Consider the following 23,271-nt stretch of genomic DNA (forward strand, 5'->3'; position numbering starts at 1 on the left):
TTGCTTGGGGACACACACACACTCTTGCTTGGGGACACACACACACCACACACACACACTCTAACTTGGGGACACACACACACCACACACACACACACTCTAACTTGGGGACACACACACACCACACACACACACTCTAGCTTGGGGACACACACACACCACACACACACTCTTGCTTGGGGACACACACACACCACACACTCTTGCTTGGGGACACACACACACCACACACTCTTGCTTGGGGACACACACACACACACTCTTGCTTGGGGACACAGACACACACTCTTGCTTGGGGACACAGACACACACTCTTGCTTGGGGACACAGACACACACTCTTGCTTGGGGACACACACACACCACACACTCTTGCTTGGTGACACACACACACTCTTGCTTGGGGACACATTCACACACTCTTGCTTGGGGACACAGACACACACTCTTGCTTGGGGACACAGACACACACTCTTGCTTGGGGACACAGACACACACTCTTGCTTGGGGACACACACACACCACACACACACTCTTGCTTGGGGACACACACACACCACACACACACTCTTGCTTGGGGACACACACACACCACACACACACACTCTTGCTTGGGGACACACACACACCACACACACACACACGCCTGCTTGGGGACACACACACACCACACACACACACGCCTGCTTGGGGACACACACACACCACACACACACACACACACACACGCCTGCTTGGGGACACACACACACCACACACACACACACACACACACTCTTGCTTGGACACACACACACACTCTTGCTTGGACACACACACACACTCTTGCTTGGACACACACACACACTCTTGCTTGGACACACACACACACTCTTGCTTGGACACACACACACTCTTGCTTGGGGACACACACTCTTGCTTGGGGACACACACACACACTCTTGCTTGGGGACACACACACACACTCTTGCTTGGGGACACACACACACACACACTCTTGCTTGGGGACACACACACACACACACACACACACACTCTTGCTTGGGGACACACACACACACTCTTGCTTGGACACACACACACACACTCTTGCTTGGGGACACACACACACACACTCTTGCTTGGGGACACACACACACACTCTTGCTTGGGGACACACACACACTTGCTTGGGGACACACACACACTTGCTTGGGGACACACACACACTTGCTTGGGGACACACACACACTCTTGCTTGGACACACACACACACACACACACACACACACACACTCTTGCTTGGGGAAACACACACACACACTCTTGCTTGGGGAAACACACACACACACTCTTGCTTGGGGAAACACACACACACACTCTTGCTTGGGGACACACACACACACACACTCTTGCTTGGGGACACACACACACACTCTTGCTTGGGGACACACACACACACTCTTGCTTGGGGACACACACACACACACACTCTTGCTTGGGGACACACACACTTGTTTGGGGACACACACACACACACACTCTTGCTTGGGGACACACACACTTGTTTGGGGACACACACACACACACACTCTTGCTTGGGGACACACACACACTTGCTTGAGGACACACACACACTTGCTTGGGGACACACACACACTTGCTTGGGGACACACACACACACACACTCTTGCTTGGGGACACACACACACACACTCGCGCTTGGGGACACACACACACACACTCGCGCTTGGGGACACACACACACACACTTCCGCTTGGGGACACACACACACACACTCGCGCTTGGGGACACACACACACACACTCGCGCTTGGGGACACACACACACACACTCGCGCTTGGGGACACACACACACACACTCGCGCTTGGGGACACACACACACACACTCGCGCTTGGGGACACACACACACACACTCGCGCTTGGGGACACACACACACACACTCGCGCTTGGGGACACACACACACACACTCGCGCTTGGGGACACACACACACACACTCGCGCTTGGGGACACACACACACACTCGCGCTTGGGGACACACACACACACTCGCGCTTGGGGACACACACACACACTCGCGCTTGGGGACACACACTCTTGCTTGGGGGGACACACACTCTTGCTTGGGGACACACACACACACACTCTTGCTTGGGGACACACACACACACACAGTCTTGCTTGGGGACACACACACACACACTCTTGCTTGGGGGGGACACACACACTCTTGCTTGGGGACACACACACACACACACAGACTCTTGCTTGGGGACACACACACACTCTTGCTTGGGGACACACACACACACTCTTGCTTGGGGACACACACACACACTCTTGCTTGGGGACACACACACACACACTCTTGCTTGGGGACACACACACACACACTCTTGCTTGGGGACACACACACACTCTTGCTTGGGGACACACACACACCACACACACACACTCTAACTTGGGGACACACACACACCACACACACACACTCTAACTTGGGGACACACACACACCACACACACACACTCTAGCTTGGGGACACACACACACCACACACACACTCTTGCTTGGGGACACACACACACCACACACTCTTGCTTGGGGACACACACACACCACACACTCTTGCTTGGGGACACACACACACACACTCTTGCTTGGGGACACACACACACACACTCTTGCTTGGGGACACAGACACACACTCTTGCTTGGGGACACAGACACACACTCTTGCTTGGGGACACAGACACACACTCTTGCTTGGGGACACACACACACCACACACTCTTGCTTGGGGACACATTCACACACTCTTGCTTGGGGACACATTCACACACTCTTGCTTGGGGACACAGACACACACTCTTGCTTGGGGACACAGACACACACTCTTGCTTGGGGACACAGACACACACTCTTGCTTGGGGACACACACACACCACACACACACTCTTGCTTGGGGACACACACACACCACACACACACTCTTGCTTGGGGACACACACACACCACACACACACACTCTTGCTTGGGGACACACACACACCACACACACACACACGCCTGCTTGGGGACACACACACACCACACACACACACGCCTGCTTGGGGACACACACACACCACACACACACACACACACACACGCCTGCTTGGGGACACACACACACCACACACACACACACACACACACTCTTGCTTGGACACACACACACACTCTTGCTTGGACACACACACACACTCTTGCTTGGACACACACACACACTCTTGCTTGGACACACACACACACTCTTGCTTGGACACACACACACTCTTGCTTGGGGACACACACTCTTGCTTGGGGACACACACACACACTCTTGCTTGGGGACACACACACACACTCTTGCTTGGGGACACACACACACACACACTCTTGCTTGGGGACACACACTCTTGCTTGGGGACACAGACACACACTCTTGCTTGGGGACACAGACACACACTCTTGCTTGGGGACACACACACACCACACACACACTCTTGCTTGGGGACACACACACACCACACACACACTCTTGCTTGGGGACACACACACACCACACACACACACTCTTGCTTGGGGACACACACACACCACACACACACACACGCCTGCTTGGGGACACACACACACCACACACACACACGCCTGCTTGGGGACACACACACACCACACACACACACACACACACACGCCTGCTTGGGGACACACACACACCACACACACACACACACACACACTCTTGCTTGGACACACACACACACTCTTGCTTGGACACACACACACACTCTTGCTTGGACACACACACACACTCTTGCTTGGACACACACACACACTCTTGCTTGGACACACACACACTCTTGCTTGGGGACACACACTCTTGCTTGGGGACACACACACACACTCTTGCTTGGGGACACACACACACACTCTTGCTTGGGGACACACACACACACACACTCTTGCTTGGGGACACACACACACACACACACACACACACTCTTGCTTGGGGACACACACACACACTCTTGCTTGGGGACACACACACACACACACTCTTGCTTGGGGACACACACACACACACACTCTTGCTTGGGGACACACACACACACACTCTTGCTTGGGGACACACACTCTTGCTTGGGGACACACACACACACACTCTTGCTTGGGGACACACACACACACACTCTTGCTTGGGGACACACACACACACACACTCTTGCTTGGGGACACACACACACACACACTCTTGCTTGGGGACACACACACACACTCTTGCTTGGGGACACACACACACTCTTGCTTGGGGACACACACACACACACACTCTTGCTTGGGGACACACACACACACTCTTGCTTGGGGACACACACACACACTCTTGCTTGGGGACACACACACACACTCTTGCTTGGGGACACACACACACACTCTTGGGGACACACACACACACTCTTGGGGACACACACACACACTCTTGCTTGGGGACACACACACACACACACACACACTCTTGCTTGGGGACACACACACACACACACACACTCTTGCTTGGGGACACACACACACACTCTTGCTTGGGGACACACACACACACACACACACACTCTTGCTTGGGGACACACACACACACACACACACTCTTGCTTGGGGACACACACACACACTTTTGCTTGGACACACACACACACACTCTTGCTTGGGGACACACACACACACACTCTTGCTTGGGGACACACACACACACTCTTGCTTGGGGACACACACACACTTGCTTGGGGACACACACACACTTGCTTGGGGACACACACACACTCTTGCTTGGGGACACACACACACACACACTCTTGCTTGGGGAAACACACACACACACTCTTGCTTGGGGAAACACACACACACACTCTTGCTTGGGGACACACACACACACACACTCTTGCTTGGGGACACACACACACACACACTCTTGCTTGGGGACACACACACACACTCTTGCTTGGGGACACACACACACACTCTTGCTTGGGGACACACACACACACACACTCTTGCTTGGGGACACACACACTTGTTTGGGGACACACACACACACACACTCTTGCTTGGGGACACACACACACTTGCTTGAGGACACACACACACTTGCTTGAGGACACACACACACTTGCTTGGGGACACACACACACACTCTTGCTTGGGGAAACACACACACACACACTCTTGCTTGGGGAAACACACACACACACACTCTTGCTTGGGGACACACACACTCTTGCTTGGGGACACACACACACACTCTTGCTTGGGGACACACGCACACACTCTTGCTTGGGGACACACACACACACTCTTGCTTGGAGACACACACACTTGCTTGGGGACACACACACACACACACTCTTGCTTGGGGACACACACACTTGCTTGGGGACACACACACACACACACACTCTTGCTTGGGGACACACACACACACACTCTTGCTTGGGGACACAGACACACACTCTTGCTTGGGGACACAGACACACACTCTTGCTTGGGGACACAGACACACACTCTTGCTTGGGGACACAGACACACACTCTTGCTTGGGGACACAGACACACACTCTTGCTTGGGGACACAGACACACACTCTTGCTTGGGGACACAGACACACACTCTTGCTTGGGGACACAGACACACACTCTTGCTTGGGGACACAGACACACTCTTGCTTGGGGACACACACACACTCTTGCTTGGGGACACACACACACCACACACACACTCTTGCTTGGGGACACACACACACTCTTGCTTGGGGACACACACACACTCTTGCTTGGGGACACACACACACACACTCTTGCTTGGGGACACACACACACACACACTTGCTTGGGGACACACACACACTTGCTTGGACACACACACACACTCTTGCTTGGGGACACACACACTCTTGCTTGGGGACACACACACACCACACACACACTCTTGCTTGGGGACACACACACACTCTTGCTTGGGGACACACACACACACACTCTTGCTTGGGGACACACACACTTGCTTGGGGACACACACACTTGCTTGGGGACACACACACACTTGCTTGGACACACACACACACACACACACTCTTGCTTGGGGACACACACACTCTTGCTTGGACACACACACACACTCTTGCTTGGGGACACACACACTCTTGCTTGGGGACACACACACACCACACACACACACTCTTGCTTGGGGACACACACACACACTCTTGCTTGGGGACACACACACACACTCTTGCTTGGGGACACACACACACGCTTGCGGACACACACACACACACACACACACTCGTGCTTGGGGACACACACACACTTGCTTGGGGACACACACACACTCTTGCTTGGGGACACACACACACACACACACTCTTGCTTGGGGACACACACACACACACTCTTGCTTGGGGACACACGCACACACTCTTGCTTGGGGACACACACACACCACACACACTCCTGCTTGGGGACACACACACACCACACACACACTTTTGCTTGGGGACACAGACACACTCTTGCTTGGGGACACAGACACACACTCTTGCTTGGGGACACAGACACACACTCTTGCTTGGGGACACAGACACACACTCTTGCTTGGGGACACAGACACACACTCTTGCTTGGGGACACAGACACACACTCTTGCTTGGGGACACACACACACACCACACACACACTCTTGCTTGGGGACACACACACACTCTTGCTTGGGGACACACACACCACACACACACACTCTTGCTTGGGGACACACACACACTCTTGCTTGGGGACACACACACACCACACACATGCCTGCTTGGGGGACACACACACACACTACACACACACTCTTGCTTGGGGACACACACACACTCTTGCTTGGGGACACACACACACCACACACACACTCTTGCTTGGGGACACACACACACTCTTGCTTGGACACACACACACACCACACACATGCCTGCTTGGGGGACACACACACACACTACACACACACTCTTGCTTGGGGACACACACACTCTTGCTTGGGGACACACACACTCTTGCTTGGGGACACACACTCTTGCTTGGGGACACACACTCTTGCTTGGGGACACACACTCTTGCTTGGGGACACACACACACCACACACACACACTCCTGCTTGGGGACACACACACCACACACACACTCTAGCTTGGGGACACAGACACACTCTTGCTTGGGGACACAGACACACACTCTTGCTTGGGGACACAGACACACACTCTTGCTTGGGGACACAGACACACACTCTTGCTTGGGGACACAGACACACACTCTTGCTTGGGGACACAGACACACACTCTTGCTTGGGGACACAGACACACACTCTTGCTTGGGGACACAGACACACACTCTTGCTTGGGGACACACACACAATCTTGCTTGGGGACACACACACTCTTGCTTGGGGACACACACACACACACACACTTGCTTGGGGACACACACACTCACACTCTTGCTTGGGGACACACACACTCACACACTCTTGCTTGGGGACACACACACTCTTGCCATGACACACACACACACACACACTCTCTTGCTTGGACACACACACACACTCTCTTGCTTGGACACACACACACACTCTCTTGCTTGGGGACACACACACACACACTCTTGCTTGGGGACACACACACACACACTCTTGCTTGGGGACACACACACACACACTCTTGCTTGGGGACACACACACACACACTCTTGCTTGGGGACACACACACACACACTCTTGCTTGGGGACACACACACACACACACTCTTGCTTGGGGACACACACACACACACACACTCTTGCTTGGGGACACACACACTCACACACACTTGCTTGGGGACACACACACTCACACACACTTGCTTGGGGACACACACACTCACACACACTTGCTTGGGGACACACACACTCACACACACTTGCTTGGGGACACACACACTCACACACTCTTGCTTGGGGACACACACACACACACACTCTTGCTTGGGGACACACACAGCCGGGGACACACACACAGCCGGGGACACACACACAGCCGGGGACACACACACACACAGCCGGGGACACACACACACAGCCGGGGACACACACACACAGCCGGGGACACACACACACAGCCGGGGACACACACACTCTTGCTTGGGGACACAGACAGCCGGGGACACAGACAGCCGGGGACACACACACACAGACAGCCGGGGACACACACACACAGACAGCCGGGGACACACACACACAGACAGCCGGGGACACACACACACAGACAGCCGGGGACACACACACAGACAGCCGGGGACACACACACAGACAGCCGGGGACACACACACAGCCGGGGACACACACACAGCCGGACACACACACACACACAGCCGGACACGGACACACACACACAGCCGGACACGGACACACACACAGCCGGACACGGACACACACACAGCCGGACACACACACAGCCGGACACACACACAGCCGGACACACACACAGCCGGACACACACACAGCCGGACACACACACAGCCGGAGACACACACAGCCGGACACACACACAGCCGGACACACACACACAGCCGGACACACACACACAGCCGGACACACACACACACACACACACAGCCGGACACACACACACACACACACAGCCGGACACACACACACACACAGCCGGACACACACATACACAGCCGGACACACACACACAGCCGGACACACACACACACACACAGCCGGACACACACACACACAGCCGGACAGACACACACAGCCGGACAGACACACACAGCCGGACAGACACACACAGCCGGACAGACACACACACACACAGCCGGACAGACACACACACACACACACACAGCCGGACAGACACACACACACAGCCGGACAGACACACACACACAGCCGGACAGACACACACACACACAGCCGGACAGACACACACACACACACACACACACAGCCGGACAGACACACACACACAGCCAGACAGACACACACACACACACACAGCCGGACAGACACACACACACAGCCGGACAGACACACACACACACACAGCCGGACAGACACACACACACACACAGCCGGACAGACACACACACACACACACACACAGCCGGACACACACACACACACAGCCGGACACACACACACACACACACAGCCGGACAGACACACACACACACACACACACACAGCCGGACAGACACACACACACACACACACACACACACAGCCGGACAGACACACACACACACACACAGCCGGACAGACACACACACACACACACACACACACACACACAGCCGGACAGACACACACACACACACACACACACACAGCCGGACAGACACACACACACAGCCGGACAGACACACACACACAGCCGGACAGACACACACACACAGCCGGACAGACACACACACACAGCCGGACACACACACACAGCCGGACAGACACACACAGCCGGACAGACACACACAGCCGGACAGACACACACAGCCGGACAGACACACACACACACAGCCGGACAGACACACACACACACACACAGCCGGACAGACACACACACACGGACAGACACACAGCCGGACAGACACACACACACACACACAGCCGGACAGACACACACACACACACACACACACACACACACACAGCCGGACAGACACACACACACAGCCGGACAGACACACACAGCCGGACAGACACACACACACACACACACACACAGCCGGACAGACACACACACACACACACACACAGCCGGACAGACACACACACACACACGCAGCCGGACAGACACACACACACACACACAGCCGGACAGACACACACACACACACACACACACACAGCCGGACAGACACACACACACACACAGCCGGACAGACACAACACACACACACAGCCGGACAGACACACACACACACACACAGCCGGACACACACACACACACAGCCGGACACACACACACACACAGCCGGACACACACACACACACAGCCGGACACACACACACACACAGCCGGACACACACACACACAGCCGGACACACACACACACACACAGCCGGACAGACACACACACACACACAGCCGGACAGACACACACACACACACACAGCCGGACAGACACACACACACACACACACACACAGCCGGACAGACACACACACACACACAGCCGGACAGACACACACACACACACAGCCGGACAGACACACACACACACACACACACAGCCGGACAGACACACACACACACACACACACAGCCGGACAGACACACACACACACACACACACAGCCGGACAGACACACACACACACACACACACAGCCGGACAGACACACACACACACACACACAGCCGGACAGACACACACACAGCCGGACAGACACACACACAGCCGGACAGACACACACACACACAGCCGGACACACACACACACACACACACAGCCGGACAGACACACACACACACACAGCCGGACAGACACACACACACACAGCCGGACAGACACACACACACACAGCCGGACAGACACACACACACAGCCGGACAGACACACACACACACAGCCGGACACACACACACACACACACACACACAGCCGGACAGACACACACACACACACACAGCCGGACAGACACACACACACACACACACAGCCGGACAGACACACACACACACACAGCCGGACAGACACACACACACACACACACAGCCGGACAGACAGACACACACACACACACACACACACAGCCGGACAGACACACACACACACACAGCCGGACACACACACAGCCGGACAGACACACACACACACACACACAGCCGGACAGACACACACACACACAGCCGGACACACACACACACACACAGCCGGACAGACACACACACACACACAGCCGGACAGACACACACACACACAGCCGGACAGACACACACACACACACAGCCGGACAGACACACACACACACAGCCGGACAGACACACACACACACACAGCCGGACAGACACACACACACACAGCCGGACAGACACACACACACACAGCCGGACACACACACACACAGCCGGACACACACACACACAGCCGGACAGACACACACACACACACACACACACACACAGCCGGACAGACACACACACACACACACAGCCGGACAGACACACACACACACACACACACAGCCGGACAGACACACACACACACACACAGCCGGACAGACACACACACACACACACACACAGCCGGACAGACACACACACACACACACACACACAGCCGGACAGACACACACACACACACACACACACAGCCGGACAGACACACACACACACACACACACACACAGCCGGACAGACACACACACACACACACAGCCGGACAGACACACACACACACACACACACACAGCCGGACAGACACACACACACACACACACACAGCCGGACAGACACACACACACACACACAGCCGGACAGACACACACACACACACACACACAGCCGGACACACACACAGCCGGACAGACACACACACACACACACACAGCCGGACACACACACACACACACACACACAGCCGGACAGACACACACACACACACAGCCGGACAGACACACACACACACACAGCCGGACAGACACACACACACACAGCCGGACAGACACACACACACACAGCCGGACAGACACACACACACACACACACACACACACAGCCGGACAGACACACACACACACACACAGCCGGACAGACACACACACACACACACAGCCGGACAGACACACACACACACACACAGCCGGACAGACACACACACACACACACAGCCGGACAGACACACACACACACACACACACACAGCCGGACAGACACACACACACACACACACACACACCCGGACAGACACACACACACACACACACACACAGCCGGACAGACACACACACACACACACACACACACACACAGCCGGACAGACACACACACACACACACACAGCCGGAGACACACACAGCCGGACAGACACACACACACACAGCCGGACAGACACACACACACACAGCCGGACACACACACACACACACAGCCGGACAGACACACACACACACAGCCGGACACACACACACACACACACAGCCGGACAGACACACACACACACACACACACAGCCGGACAGACACACACACACACACAGCCGGACAGACACACACACACACACACACAGCCGGACAGACACACACACACACAGCCGGACAGACACACACACACACAGCCGGACAGACACACACACACACAGCCGGACAGACACACACACACAGCCGGACAGACACACACACACACACACACACAGCCGGACAGACACACACACACACACACACACAGCCGGACAGACACACACACACACACACACACACAGCCGGACAGACACACACACACACACACACACACAGCCGGACAGACACACACACACACACACAGCCGGACAGACACACACACACACACACAGCCGGACAGACACACACACACACACACAGCCGGACAGACACACACACACACACACACACACCCGGACAGACACACACACACACACAGCCGGACAGACACACACACACACACACACACACAGCCGGACAGACACACACACACACACACAGCCGGACAGACACACACACACACACACAGCCGGACAGACACACACACACACACACACACACAGCCGGACAGACACACACACACACACACACACCCGGACAGACACACACACACACACACACACACACACCCGGACAGACACACACACACACACACACACACACACACACCCGGACAGACACACACACACACACACACACACACAGCCGGACAGACACACACACACACACACACACAGCCGGACAGACACACACACACACACACACACACACACAGCCGGACAGACACACACACACACACACACACACACACACACAGCCGGACAGACACACACACACACACACACACAGCCGGACAGACACACACACACACACACACACAGCCGGACAGACACACACACACAGCCGGACAGACACACACACACAGCCGGACAGACACACACACACACACACACACAGCCGGACAGACACACACACACACACACACACACACACACACACACAGCCGGACAGACACACACACACACACAGCCGGACAGACACACACACACACACAGCCGGACAGACACACACACACACAGCCGGACAGACACACACACACACACAGCCGGACAGACACACACACACACACACACACACACACACAGCCGGACAGACACACACACACACACACAGCCGGACAGACACACACACACACACACACACACAGCCGGACAGACACACACACACACACACACACACAGCCGGACAGACACACACACACACACACAGCCGGACAGACACACACACACACACACAGCCGGACAGACACACACACACACAGCCGGACAGACACACACACACACACACAGCCGGACAGACACACACACACACACACAGCCGGACAGACACACACACACACACACAGCCGGACAGACACACACACACACACACAGCCGGACAGACACACACACACACACACAGCCGGACAGACACACACACACACACAGCCGGACAGACACACACACACACACAGCCGGACAGACACACACACACACACACACAGCCGGACAGACACACACACACACACACACAGCCGGACAGACACACACACACACACACACACACACACACCCGGACAGACACACACACACACACACACAGCCGGACAGACACACACACACACACACACACACACACAGCCGGACAGACACACACACACACACACACACACACACAGCCGGACAGACACACACACACACACACACACACACACACACACAGCCGGACAGACACACACACACACACACACACACACACAGCCGGACAGACACACACACACACACACAGCCGGACAGACACACACACACACACACAGCCGGACAGACACACACACACACACAGCCGGACAGACACACACACACAGCCGGACAGACACACACACACACACACACGGCCGGACGCGCGCGCGCGCACACACGGCCGGACGCGCGCGCGCGCGCACACACGGCCGGACGCGCGCGCGCGCACACACGGCCGGCGCGCGCGCGCGCGCACACACGGCCGGGCGCGCGCGCGCACACACGGCCGGACGCGCGCGCGCACACACGGCCGGACGCGCGCGCGCACACACGGCCGGACGCGCGCGCGCACACACGGCCGGACGCGCGCGCACACACGGCCGGACACACTCACCCGGACACACACACACACAGCCGGGCACGTACACGCACACACACACACACACACACAGCCGGGCACGTACACGCACACACACACACATACAGCCGGGCACGTACACGCACACACACACACACACACAGCCGGGCACGTACACGCACACACAGCCGGGCACGTACACGCACACACAGCCGGGCACGTACACGCACACACACACACAGCCGGGCACGTACACGCACACACACACACAGCCGGGCACGTACACGCACACACACGCACACACAGCCGGGCACGTACACGCACACACAGCCGGGCACGTACACGCACACGCACACACAGCCGGGCACGTACACGCACACACACACACAGCCGGGCACACACACACAGCCGGACACACACACACAGCCGGACACACGCGCGCACACACACACAGCCGGACACACGCGCGCACACACACACAGCCGGACACACGCGCGCACACACACACAGCCGGACACACGCGCGCACACACACACAGCTTAAAAAGAAATGAGAAGTGAGAAAAAACTGTAGGTTTGCAGAATTAACCCCTTAAAGGGGTTGTCCTGCCCCGAAACGGGGTTTGTTTTGTTTTTTTCAACAGCCCCCTCCCCCCCGTTCGGCGCGAGACAACCCCGATGCAGGGGTTAAACAAGAACACCGGACAGCGCTTACCTGAATCCCCACGCTCCGGTGACTTCTTACTTACTGGCTGAAGATGGCCGCCGGGATCTTCTCCCTCGGTGGACCGCAGAGCTTCTGTGTGGTCCAGTGCCGATTCCAGCCTCCTGATTGGCTGGAATCGGCACGTGACGGGGCGGAGCTACACGGAGCCGCATTGAGAAAAGAAGAAGACCCGGACTGCGCAAGCGCGTCTAATTTGGCCATTAGACGCTGAAAATTAGACGGGCTCCATGGAAACGAGGACGCCAGCAACGGAACAGGTAAGTGAAAAATTTCTTATAACTTCTGTATGGCTCATAATTAATGCACAATGTACATTACAAAGTGCATTAATATGGCCATACAGAAGTGTATAGACCCACTTTGTTTCACGGGACAACCCCTTTAATGACATGGCCTATTTTGGTGTTGAGGACCAAGCGCTTATTTGGTATTTTTCCATCTCCATTTTTCAAAAGCCATAACTTTTTTTATTTTTCCGTCGACGCAGCCATATAAGGGCTTGTTTTTTGCGTGGCGAGCGGTAGTTTTTATCGGTGCCACTTTTGGGTACATAGACTATATCGTAAATTTTTTTATTTTTTTTTTAATAGGGAGAGAAAATGCATCAATTCTGCCATAGATTTTTTTTCTTTTTTTTACAGCGTTAATCATGCAGCATAAATGACACACTACATTTTTTCTGCGGGTCGGTACGGTAACAACGATACCAAAATTGTTGTTTTTGTTTTTTTTAGGTTTTTACACTTTTTTTTGCAATAACCCTCCCCCCCCCCCCCCCCCCCCTTTTTTTGGGGAAATCTTTTTTTTTCTCTATAGCTGCATTCAAAGACCTGTAACTTTTTTATTTTTCTATGTACGGAGCTCTATGAGGGCTTATTTTTTGCGAGATGAGCTGTAGTTTTTACTGGTACCATTTTGGGGAATGTACGGCTTTTTTGATCACTTTTATCGCATTTTTTGGGAGGCAAAATGCTAAAAATTAGCATTTTGCCTCTGTTTTTTAGCAGTTTTTTTTACGCTTTGTCGTACAAAATAAAAACCATGTTCAACTTTTTGTACACGGCGTTACGGACGCGTCAATACCCAATATGTGGGGTTTTAATTTTTTTTATGCTAATATTAGAAAAAGCATACAAAAAGGGTTGTTTTTTTTAAATTTTTTTTTATATTTTTCTTTTTTATTTTACACTATTTGAGTCCGCAGCAGAGTTTCCCCAAAGACCCCATACTCACCTCCCGTATCCGCTGTGAGAGTCCCGCATGACGCGCAGGTGGGCGGCGAAGTGTATTCACGCTATACTTCTGCTGTGCTACAGCGGAAGTATAGCGTGACAGCCGGCTTCCATTGACTACAATGGAAGTCGGCCACGTGTATTCCTGCGGCATTTAGAAAATGCCACGGGTTATTTCACGCGGTGGAATTCCGCAGCGTGAGCATTGGGCTATAGGGTTCAATAGAACCTAATAGCTGCGGGGCAATGTCGCGGATATCTTCTCCATGTAGAACACGGCGGAAATCCAGCCATGGGCATTAGCCCTAAGGAAAAGCTGGAAATAGAGAAAGCTGCTTGCAGTCAGGCAGAGAAGCAAGCAGAGAACTTTGGATTACAATAGGAAGTATGAAGGTGTCTGAGAATTTTCAAATGGAGGTTATGATAGAATAAAGTCTATTCTTGAGAAGCTATGATGCGCTGAAGAGTCTGTATTGGCTCGGTTTGGGGCGTGTATGTTGAGGGTGTAATGTTCATTATAAATAAACTTGGCATATGTTTTCAAAAATGGTACCAATGAAAATTACAGTACATACCTCAAAACGAGCCCTCGCACAACTATGTCGATGGAAAAACGGGAATTTTTCTTACCGATAATTCCCTTTCTTGAAGGCATCATGACAGCATACATCTGGAGGTTGCTCACCTGCTGGGACAGGAAAAGGCAGAGCATAAAAGAAACCTCCCCTCCGCGAAACACCAGTGCGTTCCAAATAACCACAGTAACAGAATACTTAAAGGGGTTGTCTCGCGAAAGCAAGTGGGGTTAAGCACTTCTGTATGGCCATAGCGTAGCTCCGCCCCATGACGTGTGCCGATTCCAGCCTCCTGATTGGCTGGAATCGGCACACGTGACGGGGCGGAGCCAGAACGCCGTTGCTGCCGGACAGACCCGAAAGCAGAAGACCCTTCTGCGCAAGCGCGTCTAATCGGGCGATTAGACGCTGAAGTTAGACGGAGCCATGGCAACGGGGACGCTAGCAACGGAGCAGGTAAGTGAATAACTTCTGTATGGCTCATATTTAATGCACGATGTATATTACAAAGTGCATTAATATGGCCATACAGAAGTGTATAACCCCACTTGCTTTCGCGAGACAACCCCTTTAACCAGAAGGTGTGTTTTTATTGACATCACACACCTCAGACAAAGAAACATAAGCATATACATTACCTCATGTGTTGGACAAAACAAGGGTAACCATGTCGGTAGGGGGAGAAAAGCCCGTATGCTGTCATGATGCCTTCAAGAAAGGGAATTATCGGTAAGAAAAATTCCCGTTTTCCCTTCGACATCATGACAGCATACATCTGGAGGAATACCAAATAACTGGCATGGGCTTTTTTAGGGAGGGATTACCGCTTGGAGCACCTTCTTACTGAAGGTTGCGTCCTGACTAGATTTAAAGTCCAGCCTGTAGTGTTTAATAAAAGTATGGCCAGAAGTCCACGTGGCTGCGTTACAAATCTGCTCGATTGACGCGTGCGCTCTTTCTGCCCAAGAAGATGCCACCGCTCTTGTCGAGTGGGCCTTCAATCCATCTGGAGGAGGGATGCCCTTGGCCTTGTAAGCCTCCTGGACAGCTCTCCTGAGCCACCGGGCGATCGCATCTTTAGAAGCGGCCCTTCCTTTGGCCTGCCCCTGAAATTGAACGAAAAGTTTATCAGTCTTTCTGAAACTTTCCGTTGCCTCAAGGTATGCTAGTACAGCTCTTTTGACATCTAGATTATGGAGCTTCTGCTCCTTTTCGTTTTTGAAATCTTGGCAGAAGGCTGGAATGTCTATTGGCTGGCCTCTGTGGAAATCTGACAAGACTTTAGGCTGAAAGGACGGGTCTAAAGAAAATACTATTTTGTCTGGGTGAATAGTCATATAGGGGGCCCTTCGTGAGAGGGCCTGGATTTCACCCACGCGTCTAGCCGACGTGACTGCCACAAGGAGGGCTACCTTATACATCAGCAAGGCGATGGATAGATCTCTAATAGGTTCAAATGGGGGAATCGCAGAAGGCCTGAAGGACTATGGTCAGATCCCAGGGGGGTGCCGTAAGCCTTGTAAATGGATGCAATCTGCTTGCCCCTCTAAGAAATCTCCTAATCCACCTGTGCTCCGCAAGCGCGAGATCAAAGAATGCCCCCAAAGCCGCAACTTGGACTTTGAGGGTATTCGGACTCAACCCTTTATCCAGGCCCACCTGGAGAAAATGTAGGATTTTACGGATGTCTGGCTGATCTAACTGCTGGATGTCCTGGCCCATCCACTCTGAGAATTTTTTCCAGACTTTGGAATAGATCTTTTTTGTCGAGGGTTTAAGGCTCTCACTAATAGTGGAAATTACGTTAGGAGAAAGACCCTTCCCCAAGAATTTTACCCGTTCAAGATCCAGGCCGTAAGCCTGAACTCGTGAACCTCCAGGTAAAGAAGAGGGCCCTGCAGCAATAGGTCCGGTCTTGGTGGAAGGTGGAAAGGCTCTCCTACTGACAGATCTCAGGAGGGGAAACCAAGGTCTTTTGGGCCAATAAGGTGCTACCAGAATTACTGACAGCCTTGACCGCAGTAATTTCCTTAGTAGGAGCGGAATTAATGGTAAAGGGAGAAAAGCGTACGCCAAGTCCCAAACCCAGGGGTGAGAGAGAGCGTCCGTGCCCAAGGCCTGTTTCTCCGCGCCTCGGGAAAAGAAAAGCCGGCACTTGGTATTTGCGTTTGACACAAATAGGTCTATTTCTGGTACCCCCCATTTCGTCACAAGCAGGCTGAACACCTCGGGATGGAGTTCCCACTCTCCTGGGTCCACTTTCTTCCTGCTTAGAAAGTCCGCAGCTGAATTCTCAGCTCCTTTTATGTGAAAGGCCGACAGTGACTTGGTTGTGAGTTCCGCCCACTGAAGGATCCTTCCCGCCAACTGCTGCAGTAGAGGATTCCTGGTGGTACCCTGGTGGCGAATGAGTGACACTGTCGTCATATTATCTGAAAAGATCCTCACATGCTTCATCCCTAAGAGCGATTGCAGGCTACGTAGGGATTTCCACACCGCATTAAGTTCTCTAAAGTTAGACGAACCAGATCTCTCATGAGCGTCCCAAGTACCCTGTATATGACCGCCTTCAAAGTGGGCCCCCCACCCTTTGGCGCTGGCATCTGTTGTGATTATTATTGCAGGGTCCAAGTTCCATTCAGATGCCCGTGACAGGTTGTCCGATGACAACCACCAGCGGAGTGAAGATCTGGCTTTAGCAGAAATAGAGATTGTCTGGTCGAGTGAGGACTGACTGTAACTTGTCCCAATTCTGAAGGATTAGTGACTGGAGACCGCGACTATGGAACTGGGCCCAGGGAACCACACCAATACACGAAGTCATTAGCCCCAGGATCCGCATTGCATCTCTTACTGTTACTCTAGATTTTTTATAGAGAGTGGAACATTCTTCTAAAATAAGCTGTTTCCTTAGAGGAGGAAGGGACGAATTTTGGAGACTGGAATCCAGAATGACTCCCAGGAATTTTTTCCTGGTTTCTGGTTCCATGTTGGATTTTAGATCATTAATAATCCAACCCAGGTCCTTAAACAGTTGAAGCGTGGAACCCAAGTGTGACCTCAGAATAGTCGGGGAATCTGCCACGAACAGGAAGTCGTCCAAGTAGGGGACGATAATAATCCCACGATTGCGCAAAAAGGCAACCATTTCTATCACCACCTTGGAAAAAATCCGCGGAGCAGAGGAAATTCCAAATGGGAGGCAAATAAACTGAAAGTGACAGATTTCCCCTTCCATTCTCAGCGCAAACCTCAGGAACTTTTGCGAGTTGGCTTAAATAGGGATGTGAAAGTAAGCATCCTTTAGGTCAATTGTAGCCATTACATTATCCCTGGCAATTAGGTGAGTTGCAGTTCTGATAGTCTCCATTTTAAATTTCCTATACTCAATGAATTTATTCAGTTCTTTGAGGTTAATTATTGTGCGGTGGGAGCCATCTGGTTTGGGAACCAGAAAAAGGGGGGAATAAAATCCCTTCCCCTGTTCCTTCTTGGGGACGGGGATAACCGCGCCAAGATCCAGCAGGTTCTGTACACCTCTCAACAGAGCCTGCTCTAGGGCTGGAGACTGGATTGAGGTTACAATAAATCTGTCAGGGGGGCGAGATTCTAGTTCGATCTTGTACCCCTCCGCCACTAGGTGTAGCACCCACTCGTTAGTCGTTATGTTACGCCAACTAGTGGCAAAACGAGCCAGTCTACTGCCCACCGGGCACGAAGATGCGGGCTGAGGGACAACAATAAGAGTCTTACCCCTTCCACCCTTCGGATAAGACCATCTTCCGGTCTTCCCTTTCCCAGCGTATGTAGACGAGGGACGTGGAGTGAAGGGTCTCTTGGGCGGTCTGATGGCTGGCAGTCCCTGGTTCTTGTCAGCTGCTTTTTCCAGCAGGCGATCCAGGTCCGGTCCAAAAATGCGTGCGCCCCGAAAGGGTAGGGTACACAGCTTGTTTTTGGATGTTAAGTCCCCCGACCCCCCCCCCCCCCCCCCGACCACTCCTTTACCCAGACTGCCCTTCTGGCGGTGTTGGATAGGGCTGCCATGCGAGCTCCGAAGCGGACCGTTTCCATAGAGGCATCCGCCAGAAACCCCGTTGCCATCTGTAGCAGAGGGATGCCGCTCGCAAACTCTTCCCTGGAGGCTTTTTGGTCAATTAGGGACGCGAGCTGATCCAGCCAGACCGCCATGGAGCGAGCCACAGAAGTGGCCGCGATATTGGATTTTATAATAAGGCTGGACGTGGACCAGGCCTTACGCATGGTCATGTCCACTTTATTGTCCAAGGAGTCCTTTAAGTGGGACGTATCTTCAAATGGTAATCCAGACTTCCTGGACACCATAGCGATAGCCGCATCTACTTTCGGCATTTCGTCCAGAAACGCCACCTCGTCTTCCGCAAATAAAAGGCGCTCCTTGAACTCCCTAGGGACTAGCGGAGCCTGATCCACACAATCCCACTCGTTCAGGATTAGTTGTTTTGAGTGTGGCATTTACAGGAAACGAAGATTTCCGTTGTGGAAGCAATCCCGCAAACATATCGTCTTGCGCCGTGCGGGGTTGCTGCACATCTTCCTCCACCTGCATGGTTCTACGTACAGCTTTTAAAAGTTGATCCATGTCAGCGGTGGAAAAAAGGTACTTTTTCTCCTCCTGCAACACTTCCCCAAGATTATCAAACTCCAAATCTTCCGCCATGTCAGAGTCGGACTCTGACACAGCTGGAGCAGACCTTCGTGTAACCCCTGAGAGCCCAGGTTGGAGGTCCGAGAGGGAGGACTGAACTTCTTCCCGGACAACCGACCGAATTTCGGACATAAGGGAAGATTTTTCCTCCTGCAGAACTTTTGCAGAACAAACGGCACATAATGTTTTGGTGTAGGAGTCGTCGAGTTTGGCCAAGCACACTGGACACTTTTTACTCCTCCTCCTAGCCTCCCTAGGTTTTTGAGTATCCCTGTCCTGAAATGACAAGGGAGAACTCTGTTAGTCAGGAAGTGTATGTAGTGCAGGTGTCTGTAGGTTGGCCCACTGGACCACTTACAGTTTGGAGATTCTCTGGGTCCTCTCTGGCTGACATCATGCGCTTGTGGGATCAACTCCTGTACTTAGGATCGATTCCCCGGCGTGAAGAAACACCAGCCGTCTTCCCTGGTGCAGAGGAGCTTTAAAAATTGAATCCGGCGCCAGCCACGCTAGGCCATGCCCCTTTCACGCTAGCCACGCCCCCTTGCGGAGCGTCTGCCGTCACTGTCACTCCCGCAGCTCCGCCGAGGCCACGCCCCCTTGAGGAATGCTGCTGCTCGGCCCTGGACCCAGAGATGGCGGCCGCCGCCTAAATGACAGCCGCAGTGGTGCCGGAAAGCCCGTACTTGGACCCAGGCCCACGCAGTCCCCGGTTAGCTCCCAGATGAGGTACTTCCCACTGGGGCAACCGGGGCTGCCAGGAGAGATGCCGCCGCTCACCGGTAAGCCCTGGAACCTCCGGCATGGGACAGCATCGCTGGAGCTCTGCCGCTGCTGTCCTGAAGGGACAGGAAAAGCACTGGTGTTTGATGGAGGGGAGGTTTCTTTTATGCTCTGCCTTTACCTGTCCCAGCAGGTGAGCAACCTCCAGATGTATGCTGTCATGATGTCGAAGGGAAAATAAAGTTATGGCTGTCAGAAGATGGCAACAAAGTAATTTAATTTAAAAAAATTAAATGTCTGGAAATAAATAAAAATAGTACAGCAAAAAAAACATGAATTTTGTATCATAGTAATTGTACTGACCAATAGAATAAAGTTATGTCATTTTTGTTGCAGTGTGTACATTGTGAATACAAGACTCGCCCAAAGATGGTGGAAATCAGTATTTTTTTTCCATTTCACTCCACTTAGAATTTTTTTAAAGAATTTTAGTACAATTATATGGAACATTAAATAGTACCAATGAAAAATACAACTCTTCCCGCAAAAAACAAGCCCTCGGACAGCTACGTCGATGGTACCTTTTTTTTTTTTGAAAGGGCGGAGGAAAAAAGCGACAGTGGGTAAAGAAAAAGGGCTGTGTCCTTAAGGGGTTAAAGCAAGTAAAATCAAACCCAAGCTTTGCATAAATCAATAGTTCAGTTTATGTTCCCTGTGTATTTTTTGCTGCTTTGTACTCTGAGCTCATAATTGGAGGTTAGCAGATCTGATAGCTTCTATACACTGTAAGGGTAGTTTCACACGGGCTTTAAACTCGTGCTATGTGAAAGTGAAAATCATTGGTTTCATAAATCTGCTTTTTTACTCAATGGTTTCCTTAACATTAGCCATGTTTTTACTGATACTATGTTGTGGGAACAAAAAATTGCAGCATGCTCTCTTT

General features: G+C 53.1%; 1 protein-coding gene across 1 annotated transcript in view; it reads left to right on the plus strand.

The window, feature by feature from the left end:
• Positions 1-23,271, plus strand: part of LOC136620944 (protein Mis18-alpha-like) — a 142,388-nt gene that overhangs the window by 109,918 nt on the left and 9,199 nt on the right. The gene's annotated exons all lie outside the window — the stretch shown is intronic.

This window comes from Eleutherodactylus coqui, chromosome 3 (assembly GCF_035609145.1).
Source record: "Eleutherodactylus coqui strain aEleCoq1 chromosome 3, aEleCoq1.hap1, whole genome shotgun sequence".
Lineage (NCBI taxonomy): Eukaryota > Metazoa > Chordata > Amphibia > Anura > Eleutherodactylidae > Eleutherodactylus > Eleutherodactylus coqui.